A 15,766-nucleotide genomic window follows, 5' to 3' on the forward strand; every position below is an offset into this window, starting at 1 on the left:
ATTAGGAAGGAAAGTTTCGGGAACTTTTCAATCAACTCAGAAAATAAATCTCTTATGTGCAACAACTCCTCAACGACAGTAACAAATCAAAATTACATTCAATTAACAAAGAAATCAAGGTAAAGGTAAAGCTATCCCTGTAACAGACCGTGAAGGTCCACAGATTTGTGAGACGTCGAGGCTCCCACATTTTCTCTAGACAATCAGCTCACAGATGGCAATAAGGTTGACAGACTTATGAGCCGGTCGCCCTTTACTCCCCTGGAAGATTCCTGGTATTCAATTCTGTTAGAGGCTGAGTCAACACCAGGGCCATAGTGCGGCTGGATGAATTGGGTAAACTGAAAAAAAAATCACCTCATCGGGAATCGAACCCGCGACCTTCCAGCTTGTAGCATAGTGCCCCCCACAAGGAAATCAAGAAAATATTAAATTCTGTGAATGCTTACTGGCATTCAGTTCAGAATCTAAGAACGTACAAATTAATATATACAATATAATTTCGCCTGTTGTTTTGACCAAGTGCGAGAGTTGGGTTCTCCCCCAAGGAAATTAGAACACTGACTGTGTTTGAGAACAGAGTACTGATGAGAACATTTTGATCTAAGGATGATATTGTAAAAGGGAGATGGGAAACGTCTATAATGAGCTACAAAATTTACACTCTTCGACAGATTATTCTTTTCTACGATTTATTTTATGAAGCTGTCAGCATAAAGACTACATTGTGTCGAACTGTAGTAACCTCGAGTTTGTGCGGCTGGTCTGAAGAAAACCTAAGTACAGCCGGTGTATATGAAGATAATATTTAAACAGTTCTTATGAATCGACTGGCCTGGCACATTACAGGGTCCAGTGTGAATACGATAACGGGCATTCAAATTTCATAAAAGGTGGTAAATGCATTGTTCAGACGATAAACTATTAGGTACTTAAGAAGGATTCGGCCACGCTGGGTTAGGAAGGCCTACTTATGAAGCACCAATATTCTAAATGGCACGTAGCGTCTAATTTCTTTTGTATGTGCAACGCAGCCTGAGAATTGACGCGTTTTCCTAATGACTTACGTATAAAAGGTGGTAAATGCATTGTTCAGACGATAAACTATTAGGTACTTAAGAAGGATTCGGCCACGCTGGGTTAGGAAGGCCTACTTATGAAGCACCAATATTCTAAATGGCACGTAGCGTCTAATTTCTTTTGTATGTGCAACGCAGCCTGAGAATTGACGCGTTTTCCTAATGACTTACGTATCTGTGGTGCAAATGCACAAATAAAAGAAATAGGAGTGAAGACAGGAATATCACTACCCTGTATTACTCGTTTTAAAAACGTACGTTCTCGTTTCAACAGCACAGAACGGTGTATGAGCGGAGTACAAAAGATTAGAAGTACCTGCCGCTGGTGCTACCAATCACATAAATAAATGTATCTATCCCGATGAGGTGAATTTTTTCAATTTATCTAATCCTTCCAGCCGCACTATGGCCCTGGGGTCGACTCAGCCACTTAACAGAAATGAGTACCGGGAATATTCTTGGGGTTAAACGGCGGCCGGCACGTAAAGCTGATAACCTTACCGCCAGCTATGAGCCGATTGTCTAGAAAATGGGGGAACCTCAATATATCACAACTCTATGCGCCCCCACGGCCAGTTACAGGGATACCTTTATTTTACTTATACACTTGGTCGTCGACTTACGACCGACTTCCGTTCTGACAGGTCGTAAGTCAATCTGGTCGTATGTCGGCCATATATTTATTAACAGTATTTTTAACCTTTCTAAACCTTTAAACATTTTTATAATTTATTTTTAAAAACTTTTACATTTTAATCATCTTTTATTTTTCATTTTTTTTTGTGGTCTTAAGTGCGGCCGGTCGTAAGTCGACGACCAAGTGTATTTAAAATTTACCTGCGGAATTCCAGGCTTCAGAACATTGTTCGGCAATCTCACTTCTAGGAGAATATTAAACTCACTGATGGCAATTTATGCTCCAGTGTGGAGGCGGGTTAGAATATCTGCACCGTAGCTCTGCGAGTCGTAGAATACAGCGGAAAGAGAACCCAGTGCCTGGGGGTATAACTGGGCTACCCTGTCACGGGGGGACATAAATATGTAGAAGGACCTTGTCCTCCAGGTTGGGGGTCCAATGCAAGGCTGACGACCTTGTTCTGTAAACAAAATTACTGATACGAATTCGAAGAATGTGGAAACCGGATGCAGTGTGACAATCTCCTAAGGCAGACTATAGCTGCACAAGCCCTTTTGCCAATGATGATGTTGCAACTTACGATACAGTTCATCGAACAGCGAGAGATTAGCCTATTGGTGTTATGAGAGAGGTTCCCTAATTACAACAGCCGCGAGGAGCAACTTCTCTGCGTTCTGCGCTTACTGTAAATACGAGGAAGGGGGAGGGGGCAATGTTCGTCAATCCGTCCGTATCTGAAACTAGAAGCAGAAACACGCTATACAGGCAAGCGCCTCTACTTTCTGAAAGCGGTTCATATTAGTCTCACAGCACACGTGATAATGCTGTCGCGCAACTTCGTAAAGGAAAATGGAATCCAAAAAACGCAGAAATTATGTCCACCCATGGAAAGTAACATGCCTGAATTCAGTGCAACATAACTTGTAGCGCCTACTCTTCACAAAATATCATTAGGGTAATCAAATCAGAGACTAGGTAGGTATATTGCGCATGGTGGAGATGGGAAATGCTTACAGAATTCTAGTCGGAGAACTTGAAAGAAACCACTTGTAAGACTTGGAGATTGATGGAAAGATCGACTCAATTCATGTGGCTCAGGACTCGAACACGTGGCAGGCTGGCTCTTATTATCACGGTACTGAACCTGCGGGTAGCATAAAAGACGGGGGATTTGTTGACAAGCTCAGCCACTACTAATTTCTCAAGGACTCTCCTTCATGACTTTAATTAAGGCTCAAGACTGTGAGTGAGTCCTTTACATTGCATTTCACGATGTGTAATAAACCATCACGCGAGAAGATGCATTACACTTCTCTTTCTTCGCCGCTGAAAAAAAAAATGAAATAATATGCAGTCCCGCCAGATAGTGGCGTCAAATAAGTTGCCTATACATCGGGGACTGTAAAATGTTCTCTGGAAATGTAGTTCAAGGTGAGAGACAAACCACTGCAGTGAATCATGAAGCTGGAAGCCTGTAATGACTTCCGAATAGGGTTTTCCCACACACTGCAAGAAATACAGACTAGGAATGATGGCACATTTAACCACCACAGACTGCAACATAAAAAGTAATACGACATTAAGTATGAAAAATGAAGAATGAAATTAATGCAAATGACTCCAAGTATCTGTCTAGCTTGTATTATATATATATTACGTTTTATAATTACATGAAACTTGTTTATATAATAAAATGTAAATTTACTCCTGGTATCTTACTGTCATGTGTATAATAATCTTCACAGCTAACTACTGGCATAAAGCTGAGTCCTTCAGAAGACAACAGTCGCTTAGCTAATCAACAAATGTTCCGCATTTTATAGAAACTGAAGGTTTAGTACGATGTTTGCAATAGCCTCCCACTCGTCCCTGAATCAGTCTGCATGGTTTCACTCTATTTTTTACATGTGGATTTCATATTATTCTCTCGCCTACGTCCGGGCCTTCAAAATCGTCTTTTCGCTTCAGGTTTCGTGACCAAAAATCTGTATAAATTTCTTATCTCTGCCAATGGTGCCACATTCCCAGCCAATCTCATTCCCCTTGTTTCGATCACCCTACCCATACCCAATGAAGAGCAGAAATTATGAAGCATCTGTACAATCTTCTTTACACCTCATGCATTTATTTTACTAGCAGGTGCTGGCATATTTAACCCTATTGTACAAGTAAAGGTAGTTTCCTCTTTGTTTTTCTTGGGGTGGGGTGAGACTGAATTCACATGGTACGTCGGCCACTAATTGGTCTAAATGCCAATGACAGATGATATCATACCCCACATGAAGATGATGAATGTGGAGCAGTCAGTGGAATGAAAATTGGCAAGAGAAATCGAAATTATTTTTTTCCTTGGCACTACAGCCCCAGTGAGCCTAGGCCTACCTCCATGAACTTCTCCGTTCACTTCGGTTTTTCTAGATCTGACACATTCGGTGGGACTTCTTGGGCGGGTGATCAGCTCGTCGCAAGGCCTCTACCTGTACACAAACACAGAAAAACGCACACACACAAACTAAACATCCATGCCCTGAGTGGGATTCGAACCCACGATCCCGGTTTCCAAGCGAGCGAAGACAGTACATGCCTTAGACCGCTCGGCTACCGTGACCGGTGGAGAAATCGAAATACTCGGAGAAAATCTGCCCCGCTGTCACTCTGTCCACCACAAATCCCACATGACCTAACCTGGCACGAACCAGGACCGTCGCGGTGGGAAGCCGGCGACTAACCGTCTGAGCTACGGCACGGCCTTCACAAGTAAAGGCAAGTAAGTAAATAATTAAACAACTCGCCACGAAGACATGTGTTGGAACAGACGTATAGCTTCAGGTATTCTTATATTCGGCAACAGATGTGAGTGGTCAGCTTCACAATCCGACCCCGCTTGAGACAGGAATTCGGTAGGCCCCGGGGCCAGCCTCGACGCTGTGGAGAAGAGAAAAATATCCTTACCTTGCCGGAATTCGAACTCCTATTCCTCGGCTGTCGAGTCCGTGAACGACAAGTTGTCTTATATCAATTCATACCTTCCATTCCCAATTCCAGCTGCCTTCAGGAGTGCTCCTGGCGTTAAGTTACTTTATAACCGATCTTCTGCTGTCTTACTGTTCCTGGGAACATCTTCGAATGGCTCTAGTTCGTTAAAGAAGCATTTTAGGACTCATGTTTACAGGAACTTTCCCTACTTTGAAGTTGTGGTGGGGCTCGCATGGTAATATGATCCTCAGTGCTAAGCCGGCGTTGATGTAGCTACTGGTAGGGTCTCCCATACCGGACAGGTCAAACGTGATGCTCCAGGTTGAGGGTTGGGCGTGGGGTTGGAAATCCCAGCCCATAGCACGCCTTAAATGTCGGGAATCTTTAACGACTGCAGCCGGATGGAAACATTCAAAGCAACGTAGCAAAATCAAGGACTCATGAATGGGAGAACACGGAATGTGCCGCCCCTATATGGATGTGAGGCACTTCCAGAGGGTACTTCACGAGTAGGTAGACCTGTTATCATGTGGCTCTATTCAGCTGAAGATGATTCGAAGACAACGGGTGTTAGAAATTGGAGACGAAAGTCACAGGACTGGGACCAATGACGAGGAATCGTAAAAGAGGCAAATGTTCGCCATGGAGTTAGCGCCAACAGTTCATAGGAACTGTTTCCACTATTCTGACCATAACATTTAGCTTCAAATTTACTGCACTTATTTGTGGAACACTGTAGAACGCCGAATGATAGGACAGTGCATAATGAACTGGAAAGGGCATGGCACTAAGCCACCGTGGCCTAATGTGGGGAACACCACCAGCATTTGCCAGGAGGGACTCAGAAAAACCACAAAAACCCTGAGTCAGGCACCTCCCTAACCCAACCCGGAAGCTTACTGCTTGAGTCGTCCTGTTCGGTACCGTTCTAACACTAGAATCGTGGGTTAGAACTTCATTTGGAGCATGGACGCATTTCACTGTATTTCTGTGTTTGTGTTCTTTTATATGTAATGGCCTTTCGAATGGCCGATAAGGAGTTCTGCCACATGTCTAAAAAAAAATAATACTATAGTTTCAGATTCTAAGTCTTTCGTACTTTCAGATATTAATTCTGAATTATAATAAACCAAAAGGCTTGAAGGTAAAGAGCTAAGAGAAAAAAGTAATTATGAACATAATCCTGAAAATATCCTCGCCGCAGTTCTAATTTCTATACAAGCTTCATAACTGGCGACGTACCAAATGGAACCAATTCCTGTGATAGAATATGTAGAATTCATTAAGTTAACTACTCGGTTTTGTATAGTATGCTTTGCTGATTGGGTTGTCAAACTAGAAACAATACACAAAATATAAGAGCGATCGAAGACCGTAAATCTATTCACCTTTGACAGCGCGACCACTGGGACCGCCATTCATAATTACGTTCATATTAAAAATATGGCTCACAACGCAACAAACAATTCCCTTCTAGACAAACAGATATAGCCTGAAAGATCCACGTTTCAGTTTATTTTTAAATGACATTTTTATGACAAAAATATTAGCACCGACTTCTGTTAAGTATTCCGTTTCTGTTCATTCAGATGGCAGTGATCTATAAACGGCTGTTTTCAGTTGTTCACGATGGATAAACATCTGAAGGCTTATACACGTTGCTAGGCGACCATGAATATACCATACCAAACAACTTCGTGTTATTTAAACAGAGAAACAAAACATTCCTGGACTTGAACTCATTCATTTTCTTCGATTTACCTTCACAAACGGTTTTATGATGACAATACGCAAACATTGCTCTAGTAGGTGCAGTAATTTGCAAGTTATACAAACACGTTAATCATTAAGCGTTTATGCATAAAGCGCACAAATCGAGGCAAACTGGGGAGTAATGTCTGTCCGCATAATTCACATTCGAAATTACCGAAAGGATTTCGATGAAACGTATGTATGATGAAACTACCGGGTTAAATCCATTCATTTTCGAAGCTCGCCTAGAAATAACCAGAATGGCCTCCAATGAATGCTCTGCACAATAAGTCCCTCGGTCAACTGGGATTTGTGGTGGACAGAATGGCGCTGGGGCAAGTATTCTCCGAGTACTTCGGTTTCCCATGCCAATCTTCATTCCACCAATTGCTCCACAATCACCCTCACCTATCATTCTAAAATTCTCTTTTAATGAAAATGCAAGGATACAATAAGGCGACCTGCCAAACATAACGTCATTTCTTGGCTACATAATACGTACACATGACGTACGTCATGTTTGTTTCGATACAAGTTACAGTTATCTATAAATCTGATATAAGACACGTTTGAAGATGTGTAAACAAGGAGGGTGAGTTCAGTGCGAAAGGTGGGCGCACTGACCTACTGCGTAATTAAATAAGTCAGAGATAAATAAATTTCCATGGCTCTTTATCCAAGAAGTCAATGGAGAGAAGGGTTTTACATAACTTCTTCCAGGTAAACAGATGTCGCCAGGATGTCACCAGGATGCTCAACACACCACCTTCTAACGGGATGGTGTGTAAACACTGTGTAAGCTCATCATTGATGTTTCCACAACAACTTATACATGACGATACCGTGACGTCGTAGTGTGACGTCACGACGATTTTGAAGCTTGGTTATGGTCACTGCTGCTAAAAATATAACACGTGTACAGCAAATGGCCTTCAAGCATCCAAGCCAGGACCAGGGATGCCCACAACTTCGAGAACCAAATATTCCGTGTTCCCTTCAATCTACTTTTCGTGAGGTTCTCGGTCTAGTGCTGGCCACGCTTGCTTTACTTTCGGAAGACTCTCGGTTAGAAGTCATACCAATTTTTGGGCTAAAGTAGCATTTAATAATCTCTCAAGTACTGGTGGAACAGCACTTAAAAGTGTATTCTTTCCCATCGCGCTTGGCACTACTTTCAGGATATTTCTAAGAATCCCCTTGTATTGGTGTAGTAATACTTAAAAGTGTTTCTTTCCGATATCTTCTAACGCAACATTCATATACACCGCAGTTCTTTCGACGCTACATAACCAAGGCACATTCAACCAATTGTAAAATAATAATGCAAAGCGGCCATTATGCTTCAGTTTTTTTATAATTTAAGTTTTGTCACAACTTTTCATGTAGCCCTACCAACGACACCGGTGAACAACAAAATTGGACACGTGTAAAGACAATCTCAGATGGCCACATGTTGTTATTAGTTAAACATTTCGAATTTCATCACTGAGGTAAATGGTTTCACGGCTGCAACAGTATTTATGTTATGAGCAATGCGATTTAAACTGAAGAAGTTAAGAGCTTTGAAAGCGATGTGAAGGTGACATGTACACTATTATTATTATTATTATTATTATTATTGCTAGTGGGGTGGGACTAAGTCCCTTGCACTGCGGCCACTTCTGGCGTATTGTACCAGCCCCAGATGATAGGTGAGGGTGATTGTGGAGCAACTGGTGGAATGAAGATTGGCAGGGGAAACCGAAGTACTCGGAGAAAACCTGCCCCAGTGCCACTTTGTACACCACAAATCCCACTTGGCCAGACCCGGGATCGAACCCGGGCCGCCGCGGTGGGAAGCCAGCGACTAACCGCTTGAGCTATGGCGCGGTCTGCAACATGTAGGCTAAGTAGGCAAGGATTTGGAAGGAGAATGTCTTGGTCTATTTAAAAATACCCAGACATTCACTCGAAGAAACATGAAAATTGAGAAATATATAACTCAGAGCTCGTACTTCGGCCCAGTGCCGAACGATATACAAGTCTAGTGCATCANTATACATGCATAATAAGAGCCGGGACAGCGTAGTCGGTACAGCGACTGGCTACGGGCTGGACGACGGAGGAGTCGGAGTTCGAGTCCCGGTAGGATCAAGAATTTTCACTTCTCGTCTCGATCCACCCAACTTCCTATTCAATGGGTGCCAGGGGCCCTTTCCCCGGGGATAAAGTGGCCAGGGCGTGAAACTGACCACTCACCTCCAACTACTGCCGAGGTCAAGTAAACGTGTGTCTCAACATCCACTCTCCCACACACCTTGACGGCGTAGTGCTTAATTAGTTAAGCACAGGGACAAATTCACCTTTTACCTTACTAATATATGGTTCTGCACCAGGACAGACATGAATATGATTAATTAAGGCGATCTAAGAGATTTCTGCGCATGCTCCCAGTAACAACACAAATTCACCGTCAGTAACTGAGGAGGTAAACAAAACTAATTTTCTGCCCAAGCACCGAAGTCCATATGGAGTTATGGCTGGAGTACCTCAAATTGGATTTTCAGTACGAAGTTAAAGGGATGTATTCATCACAGCAGCAAAGGTGGAACAACTAACTGAGGAGAACACACGCCAAAAATAATAAAACCCTCGAAATTTGTAAGGAGATGGAGAATTTGAGTTTGCCATTGCGGAGGTTATGAGATGTAAAGCCGCGTAGTCTTCAACGGACTTCAAGCGTTATATGCCAGAAAATAAAATTCTTCTTGAAGAAAGCAGTCTTCTGGGATTTGGCACCGTGTATATGTGGTGTTAACCGACGTTTCGGAGGAACGTATCGCCCCCATCTTCAGGGTAGAAGAAAAAGTATAAGAATTCTGCAAGCGACAACACCGTGAGAAACGGTAAAGCAGTCTTCTTTACCGTTTCTCACGGTGTTGTCGCTTGCAGAATTCTTATACTTTTTCTTCTACCCTGAAGATGGGGGCGATACGTTCCTCCGAAACGTCGGTTAACACCACATATACACGGTGCCAAATCCCAGAAGACTGCTTTCTTCATAGTCACCGCCGTGAAAGCCTCAAATCTTACAAAATTCTTCTTGATTGCGAGATGTACATTAGTTCGATTATACATTTACTTCATTTTTAATTTTCTTAACGACACTGGTTCACATGCATACATTATTATGACACAGGGGACCTACGAGCAGTGTATAACGAACGGGCAATAATCGAAATGATACTGAAGATACTGAAAAAAGCTATCGTGGCCTGTTTTATAGTAGACCACGGGTGTGTGCGTGGAACATAAATGTACGCGGTTCAGAGCTCATGCCATGCTCATCATATCAACCCTCATAAACCTCGGCCAACCTTTCAGAAGTTGTTAATGGATATGAAAGAGATATGCATATATGATACAGACTGTTTTGGTTTTCGCTTTGAGGCTGCGGAACTGTTGGGCACGCATATCGCTTGCAGTGACTGGGAATGTTACAGTGGAAATTCCTTATAGGGGCGCAAAAAGCCGAGTCCCATAAGATCTATGCCCCCATGTTACTGATGATAACTTACATCACTGAGGACGAAGTCTATGGGCAAGTGGGGTGACGTTAGAAACATAAAATTACGCACAAAGTAAATAAAATGATAATACAATTTCTAATACGAAATTATCTCTTAACGTATCAAGATTCCCTAACCGATCTGTGCCTACTTCATTTATTATGAACGAGGTTCAAAGGGTAGAAAATTATGTAGAGTGCACCCTCATAATAACAGTGGGAATACGAATATTGCTGACTGCCTTAAGCAGAAAGAGGTAACAAATAAAAATTTTGAAACACCTTAATAAAGGTAAATGTGAAGTTCTCCCTTTGCTTAAATAATTAAACATTACGCCATGAAGGCGTATGGGGGAGTGGATGTATACATCCACATTTTCTTGACCTCAGCACTAGTTTAAAGTGAGTGGTCAGCTTCACACTCCGGCCGCTTTACCCCCGGGGAAAGAGTCCCCGATACCCATTGAATGGGAGGTTGGGTGGCCTCAGAGTAGGTCTGGGCGATTTGGAAAAGAGAAAAATTTTCGTCCTGTCGGGGCTCGAACTCCGACCCCTCGGTCGTCCACATTGTAGCCAGCAACAATATCGACTGCACTATCCCGGCTCCTAGACACACCCTAATAACAATCGTAAATTTATGGTGTAGATTACGACTTCCTCCGATTATACAAAAAGAATATTAGCAAAAGCCAAGAGGCTGCAGGTAAAAACCTCATCATTGCTTATTGAATAAGAAACATTCTAGTCTAATTTGATAGGTACGGAATATTTTGGCCAAAATACTGTAACACTCCTACGCACAACGTGAACGCATATTGCAGAGGTGATATCGGACAGTTCTCATGTTCTATCCGTGAAATTAATAAAATCGTAGCACAAACATTTGTAATTTTTAATCACAGCATACCCTACGAGATCAATATTTCGACAATACAGTGCCAATACAGTGTGTGTGTATGCGCCCATATTAATCTGAGTTTAAACACGTTATTAAGTTAAATATAACATCCTGTACCAGTTCATGAAACTCATGCTGATGCGTGTATACAGGGTGTAAATAAATATATGTTACAACGCTCTGTGGTAGATAGATGGGTTCAATCTGATCGTATTTTTTTAATACAACCATGTCCGGAAACGCTTCCTCTTGGCACTAAGAGCCACAAAAGTTTCCGAGAAAATGCACACATTTTAGGGAATGTTATTGTTGTTTTACATTATAAAAATTGCTCAAAATGGCGGCCGCCGACTTCATTGCATATTCTGCACGGCCTGGCTATGTTATGCTGAACTCTGAAAGATTCCCGACATTTCCAGGATGGTTCCAGCTGCTACTGCAATTCTTGCCACAAGTTCATGTTGTGTCCACTGGGGTCTCATACACCAGGCTTTGCGTGTACCCCCGGAGAAAGAAATCCAGTGGAGTCAAGTCAGGAGAGCAAGGGGGCCAGGTTATTGGGAATCCATCTGTTGTCAAAAGTTTCTTCCAAACACTTACGGGCTACATGAGCGCAGTGTGCCAGGACGCCAACATGCTGGAACCACATTTCACGACGGACTTCCAAAGGCACCAAATCCAGCAGCTAGGGTAAAGTCTCTTGGAGAAATGTTAGGTAAATGTCGCCAGTAAGCCGCAAAGGTAAGAGGTAAGGGCGTCCTCGTTCACATTTCAGAGGCCCTAGCGCGTAAAAAACCTTTCCGGAAATGGGTGTATTAATAAAATACGATCACATTGAACCCATCTATCGACCACAATGTGTTGTAACATACATGTATTTACAGCCTGATTCTGTGTTTGTGTTTGCTGTGTGTATGTGCATACAAATATTGCTCTAAAGAACTGACACTTAATGTGACATACGGAGCTCATCAGGATATAAAAATTTCATTTGGAACATTTTAGACTCGGCGAATATTTTACGAAAACCAGGAAATATATTTTCTTACTCTCTTAAGTAGCGGCCTCCGTAGTCTAGAGGTAACGTTCCCACCTCATGACTTGTAGAACGCGGGTTCAAATACCCGGCGGAGGTCGTAGAATTTTTAAGGGAGGAAAAATTCAGGGAACAAGTCCTCCGGGAGGGACTTTTAAGCCGTGGGTCCCGTGTCGTAGCTTTACGGCACGTAAAAGAACCTCATACCTCCAAAGGACGTCACTGGGCAAAATTGCGGACGTTTGCCGCCCAACAGCAGTCACTAATACCTCCGGTAGGTGGGGGAAGCATTATAGATACTTCTCAGCCAGTAGAGCCGGTCTCGCTGGCTGGGCGGGACTGATGGTAAGCACCAATACCGGTAGGATATAGAGGCTGGTAGAAATCATAGAGGGAAGCACAATTGACCACTACAGGTCTAAGTGCATGGGGAAACCCACCCTCTCTAATAACTAACTGCCTAACTAACTACTCTCTTAAGTGCGATTAACTTAACAACACATTTAAGCATTTGAAGTAAAGGATCATGAAGGTACATGAGGTACACAAAAAAACAACACAGATCACATCTGGAAAACAACATGAAGTGTAAGTCGACAAGTTTTCCCCCTCGTTTGACACCGTCAACATGTTTTAAAATACGTCATTAGTCCCACCGTCCCTTCGTTAACAAGAGCTATATCGCTCACGGCGTGTAATTAAAGAATACATGGGTGAAGTATCCACTCAATTCGAGATGTGAAATAACTGGGTCATACGAGGCACAACATTAGCTCAGGAGACGGGGATGCTGGCACGTGTCTGAACCAGATATCGAGCATGCGCATACACCGCTCCATCCCCACGAGAAGATCCACCCCGGGTCACCTGGTCAATGCCCTCTCTGTTACCTCCGAATAGACAAAATATTAACTCTCCAACATTAATGCACTGAACTGCCTGTAAATGCGAAGGAAATAAATCAACGAATTCTCCCGAACTGATCTCGATCTCAATTACTCAAATAATACCCAGATGCCCAAAAGTAAAACAAGTGAATTTATAATTAAACTTTGTTGTGCTGTTGTCTCACGATTATATTAATTTCGGCATATTTCGTAACTTCGAAAGCACTCATATGAAACACAAACATATAACAACGGGCGTGAATAAGGATATTGTAGAGTTACTTCTGTGCAACCTGGTAATACAGACACGAATCCTGGTAGGCCTATCTGAGCTAATAAGGTTCGATTCCCGATAAAGGCGATGAAAATTTCTCTCTTCTCCATTAAGTGTCAGTAGCAGTCACCAATCTCATTCTGGGGGCGGAGTGGCACAAATCTGCTAACAAAGAAATATAAATTCAACAGTAATTATTTTTAGGAGTCCAAAATTGGGAGGAAGAAACAAGTTGAATGGACTATTCAATTTAAAGGGGTAAGTACATTTCTGGAAGAGGGAACCAAGATGAGATAATCGTTTGTCACTTCTCGCATTTTATTGCTCCCGGTCGTATGATTAAGGGCTCAGACAGCAATGCTCCCCCTGAAATAGCTCCTGAACCGGAATTACTTCCCGAAATAGCCAACAACAAGAAAATCGTTTCCATGGCAGTACAGCAGCTAAGAAAATAAGGCACTCTTAGGGAGGAAGCTGGAGCACAGTAATGTCAAGTATTTCAAGATACTCTGGAAGAGGGGTGTCTTTCTCAGCACTGTATTTGATTTGAATGTAATTTCTTTGCCCGCTGGTTTCTTCCTTCCATCACAGTGAGGCTATAATCAAGGGTCTGTGATTTTAGGATACGTTCGTTAAGTAAATTAAATATTTTTACAGGCATCAGAGAATACACCTTAAAATTCTGAATTAATACTAATATTCTTCAGGGTTACAAATTATAATCACAACAAGTGTAAATTTATCAAGATAAATATAATTCTATTTATTAAACATCAACTGGGACATGTTGGACAGGCCTTGACATAGTGCTCAACAATGCAAACTGAAGCGTGGAGACATTTCTTCACACCAAATTTACTGCGCTATAGTTGGCAATACCAGTTATTGCTCTGCATACCATAATCGCGCTTGGCAAGTAACAGAACCCTTTTCTGATATCATGGGGCATACATGCGATCAACGGAATTACAACCACTAATACCTATTGCTCTGCATACCATAATCGCGCTTGGCAAGTAACAGAACCCTTTTCTGATATCATGGGGCATACATGCGATCAACGGAATTACAACCACTAATACCTCAAAATTGTACACAACAATTTATTCATTAAACATCAGTACACACTACTCTGCTTATCCTAACCTGTGCAACAAATATCAACAGTAATGTGTTCAGTCAATGCATTACTGCACAACTAACAGCGCCACACATTCCCCGATACAATGCAAACGGTAATCGATGCCCTCTTGTGGCGGGGCAACACATCAAAATTAAAAGTGTCCAAAATATGCCACTGTCCGACATACCCTAATTTTAACCCAACCGACTCTGTGGTCTAGTGGTCAGAGTTCCTGGCTACAGATCTAGAGGTCTGGGTTCGATTCCCGGCGCTACCAGATTTTCTGAGAAGTAGTGGGTCTGGAACGGGGTCCACTCAGCCTCGTGAGGATACTTGAGGAGCTATTTCAAGGAATGGCCGTGGATTAATGGCCGTGGGGATCCGTTACGCTGACCACGCGACACCCTCTATCCGCTAAAGTTGGCACTAACTTTGCCGAAAAGCGGCGGTCGCTCGGTCGGTATAGTTCGCTTGCGGACTCAAGCCATGGAGTTTTTTTTTGTTAAGGGCAACGGCTAACACACCTCCTCATCTCTGTTCCGTGTTTTAGAATTCTGAATTTAATTCCACAACATTCGCCGAAGATGACCTGAGTACACGGTTTTGTTGCAACAATAATGCAATGCAATACCACACTATCAATATTACATATACCCTGTTTCGAATTCAAGTTTTTTAATTAACAAAGTAGGTGCTGAACCCAAGCTGGAACGCAAGGAGTGCTTCTGCTCTAGTCTCGGAACTCCGCTCTTCTGAAGGTTACCAGTTAGCACTACACATCTTAAATTACTCGTGGAATAATCAAAGCAGTTCAAGAACAAGTTCTGGAACTCACAAAGCAGTTTCTAAACCAATCTTAGATCCAAGAAAACAGATTAACTCAGTAAGCAATTCAAAATGAATCCTGTGCCCCATAAAGCCGTGTTTAAAACATTCCTGAAACCTAAAAACAGTTCCAAACCTATCTTGGAACCCATAATGCAGTTTATAAACCAATCTGGAACCCACACAGCAGTTCCAAAGAAACTCCGAAACCCACAAAGCAATTTCTAAATTAATTTGAATCCCTCGAAGTTGTTTATAAATCTAGGCTCTAGAAACACTTCCAAACCATTCCTGGAATACATAAAACAATTCCTGAAACAATCTTTGATCCCACAAAGTAGTTTCTAAAGAAATATTATAATCAACAAAGAAGTTCATAAAGGAAGCTATCAACTCGAAATGCGTTCTCCAAGTAGTCTGCCTCAGCATGGCTCCTGCAACTATGTGAACTGACCTTTGATTCTGGGCCCGTTGACGATTTGTGATAGACACTGATTTGCTGGTGACGACACATTGTCCGTGGCTACCCTGCTTTTATTTCACAACTCGTGGTTGCTGTTAGTACCGCTTCTGCACTTGTAATGGCCGTTGTACTCCCGTCGCAACAAGGTACTCTGCCTCGCTTGAACCACCGCAACACCCTGCAAAAAGCCAAAAGGAGACATCCGTCGATTTTTCTGGCCCCTGAAGTAAACGTCATTAACTTCTACACTAATTACATATATACAACTG

At 42.4% G+C, this 15,766-nt stretch overlaps 1 protein-coding gene across 1 annotated transcript in view; it reads right to left on the reverse strand.

The window, feature by feature from the left end:
• The window catches only part of LOC111864854 (R3H domain-containing protein 1), a 104,087-nt gene extending 88,521 nt beyond the window's left edge, over nt 1–15,566 (reverse strand). The window contains exon 1 of the mRNA XM_033751647.1: nt 15,489–15,566. The gene's annotated coding sequence lies outside the window, so the exon portion shown is untranslated. The remainder of the gene's footprint in view (nt 1–15,488) is intronic.
• Between the last annotated feature and the right edge of the window lie 200 nt (nt 15,567–15,766).

The sequence above is a fragment of the Cryptotermes secundus genome, unplaced genomic scaffold (genome assembly GCF_002891405.2).
Source record: "Cryptotermes secundus unplaced genomic scaffold, Csec_1.0 scaffold579, whole genome shotgun sequence".
Classification (NCBI taxonomy): Eukaryota; Metazoa; Arthropoda; class Insecta; order Blattodea; family Kalotermitidae; genus Cryptotermes; species Cryptotermes secundus.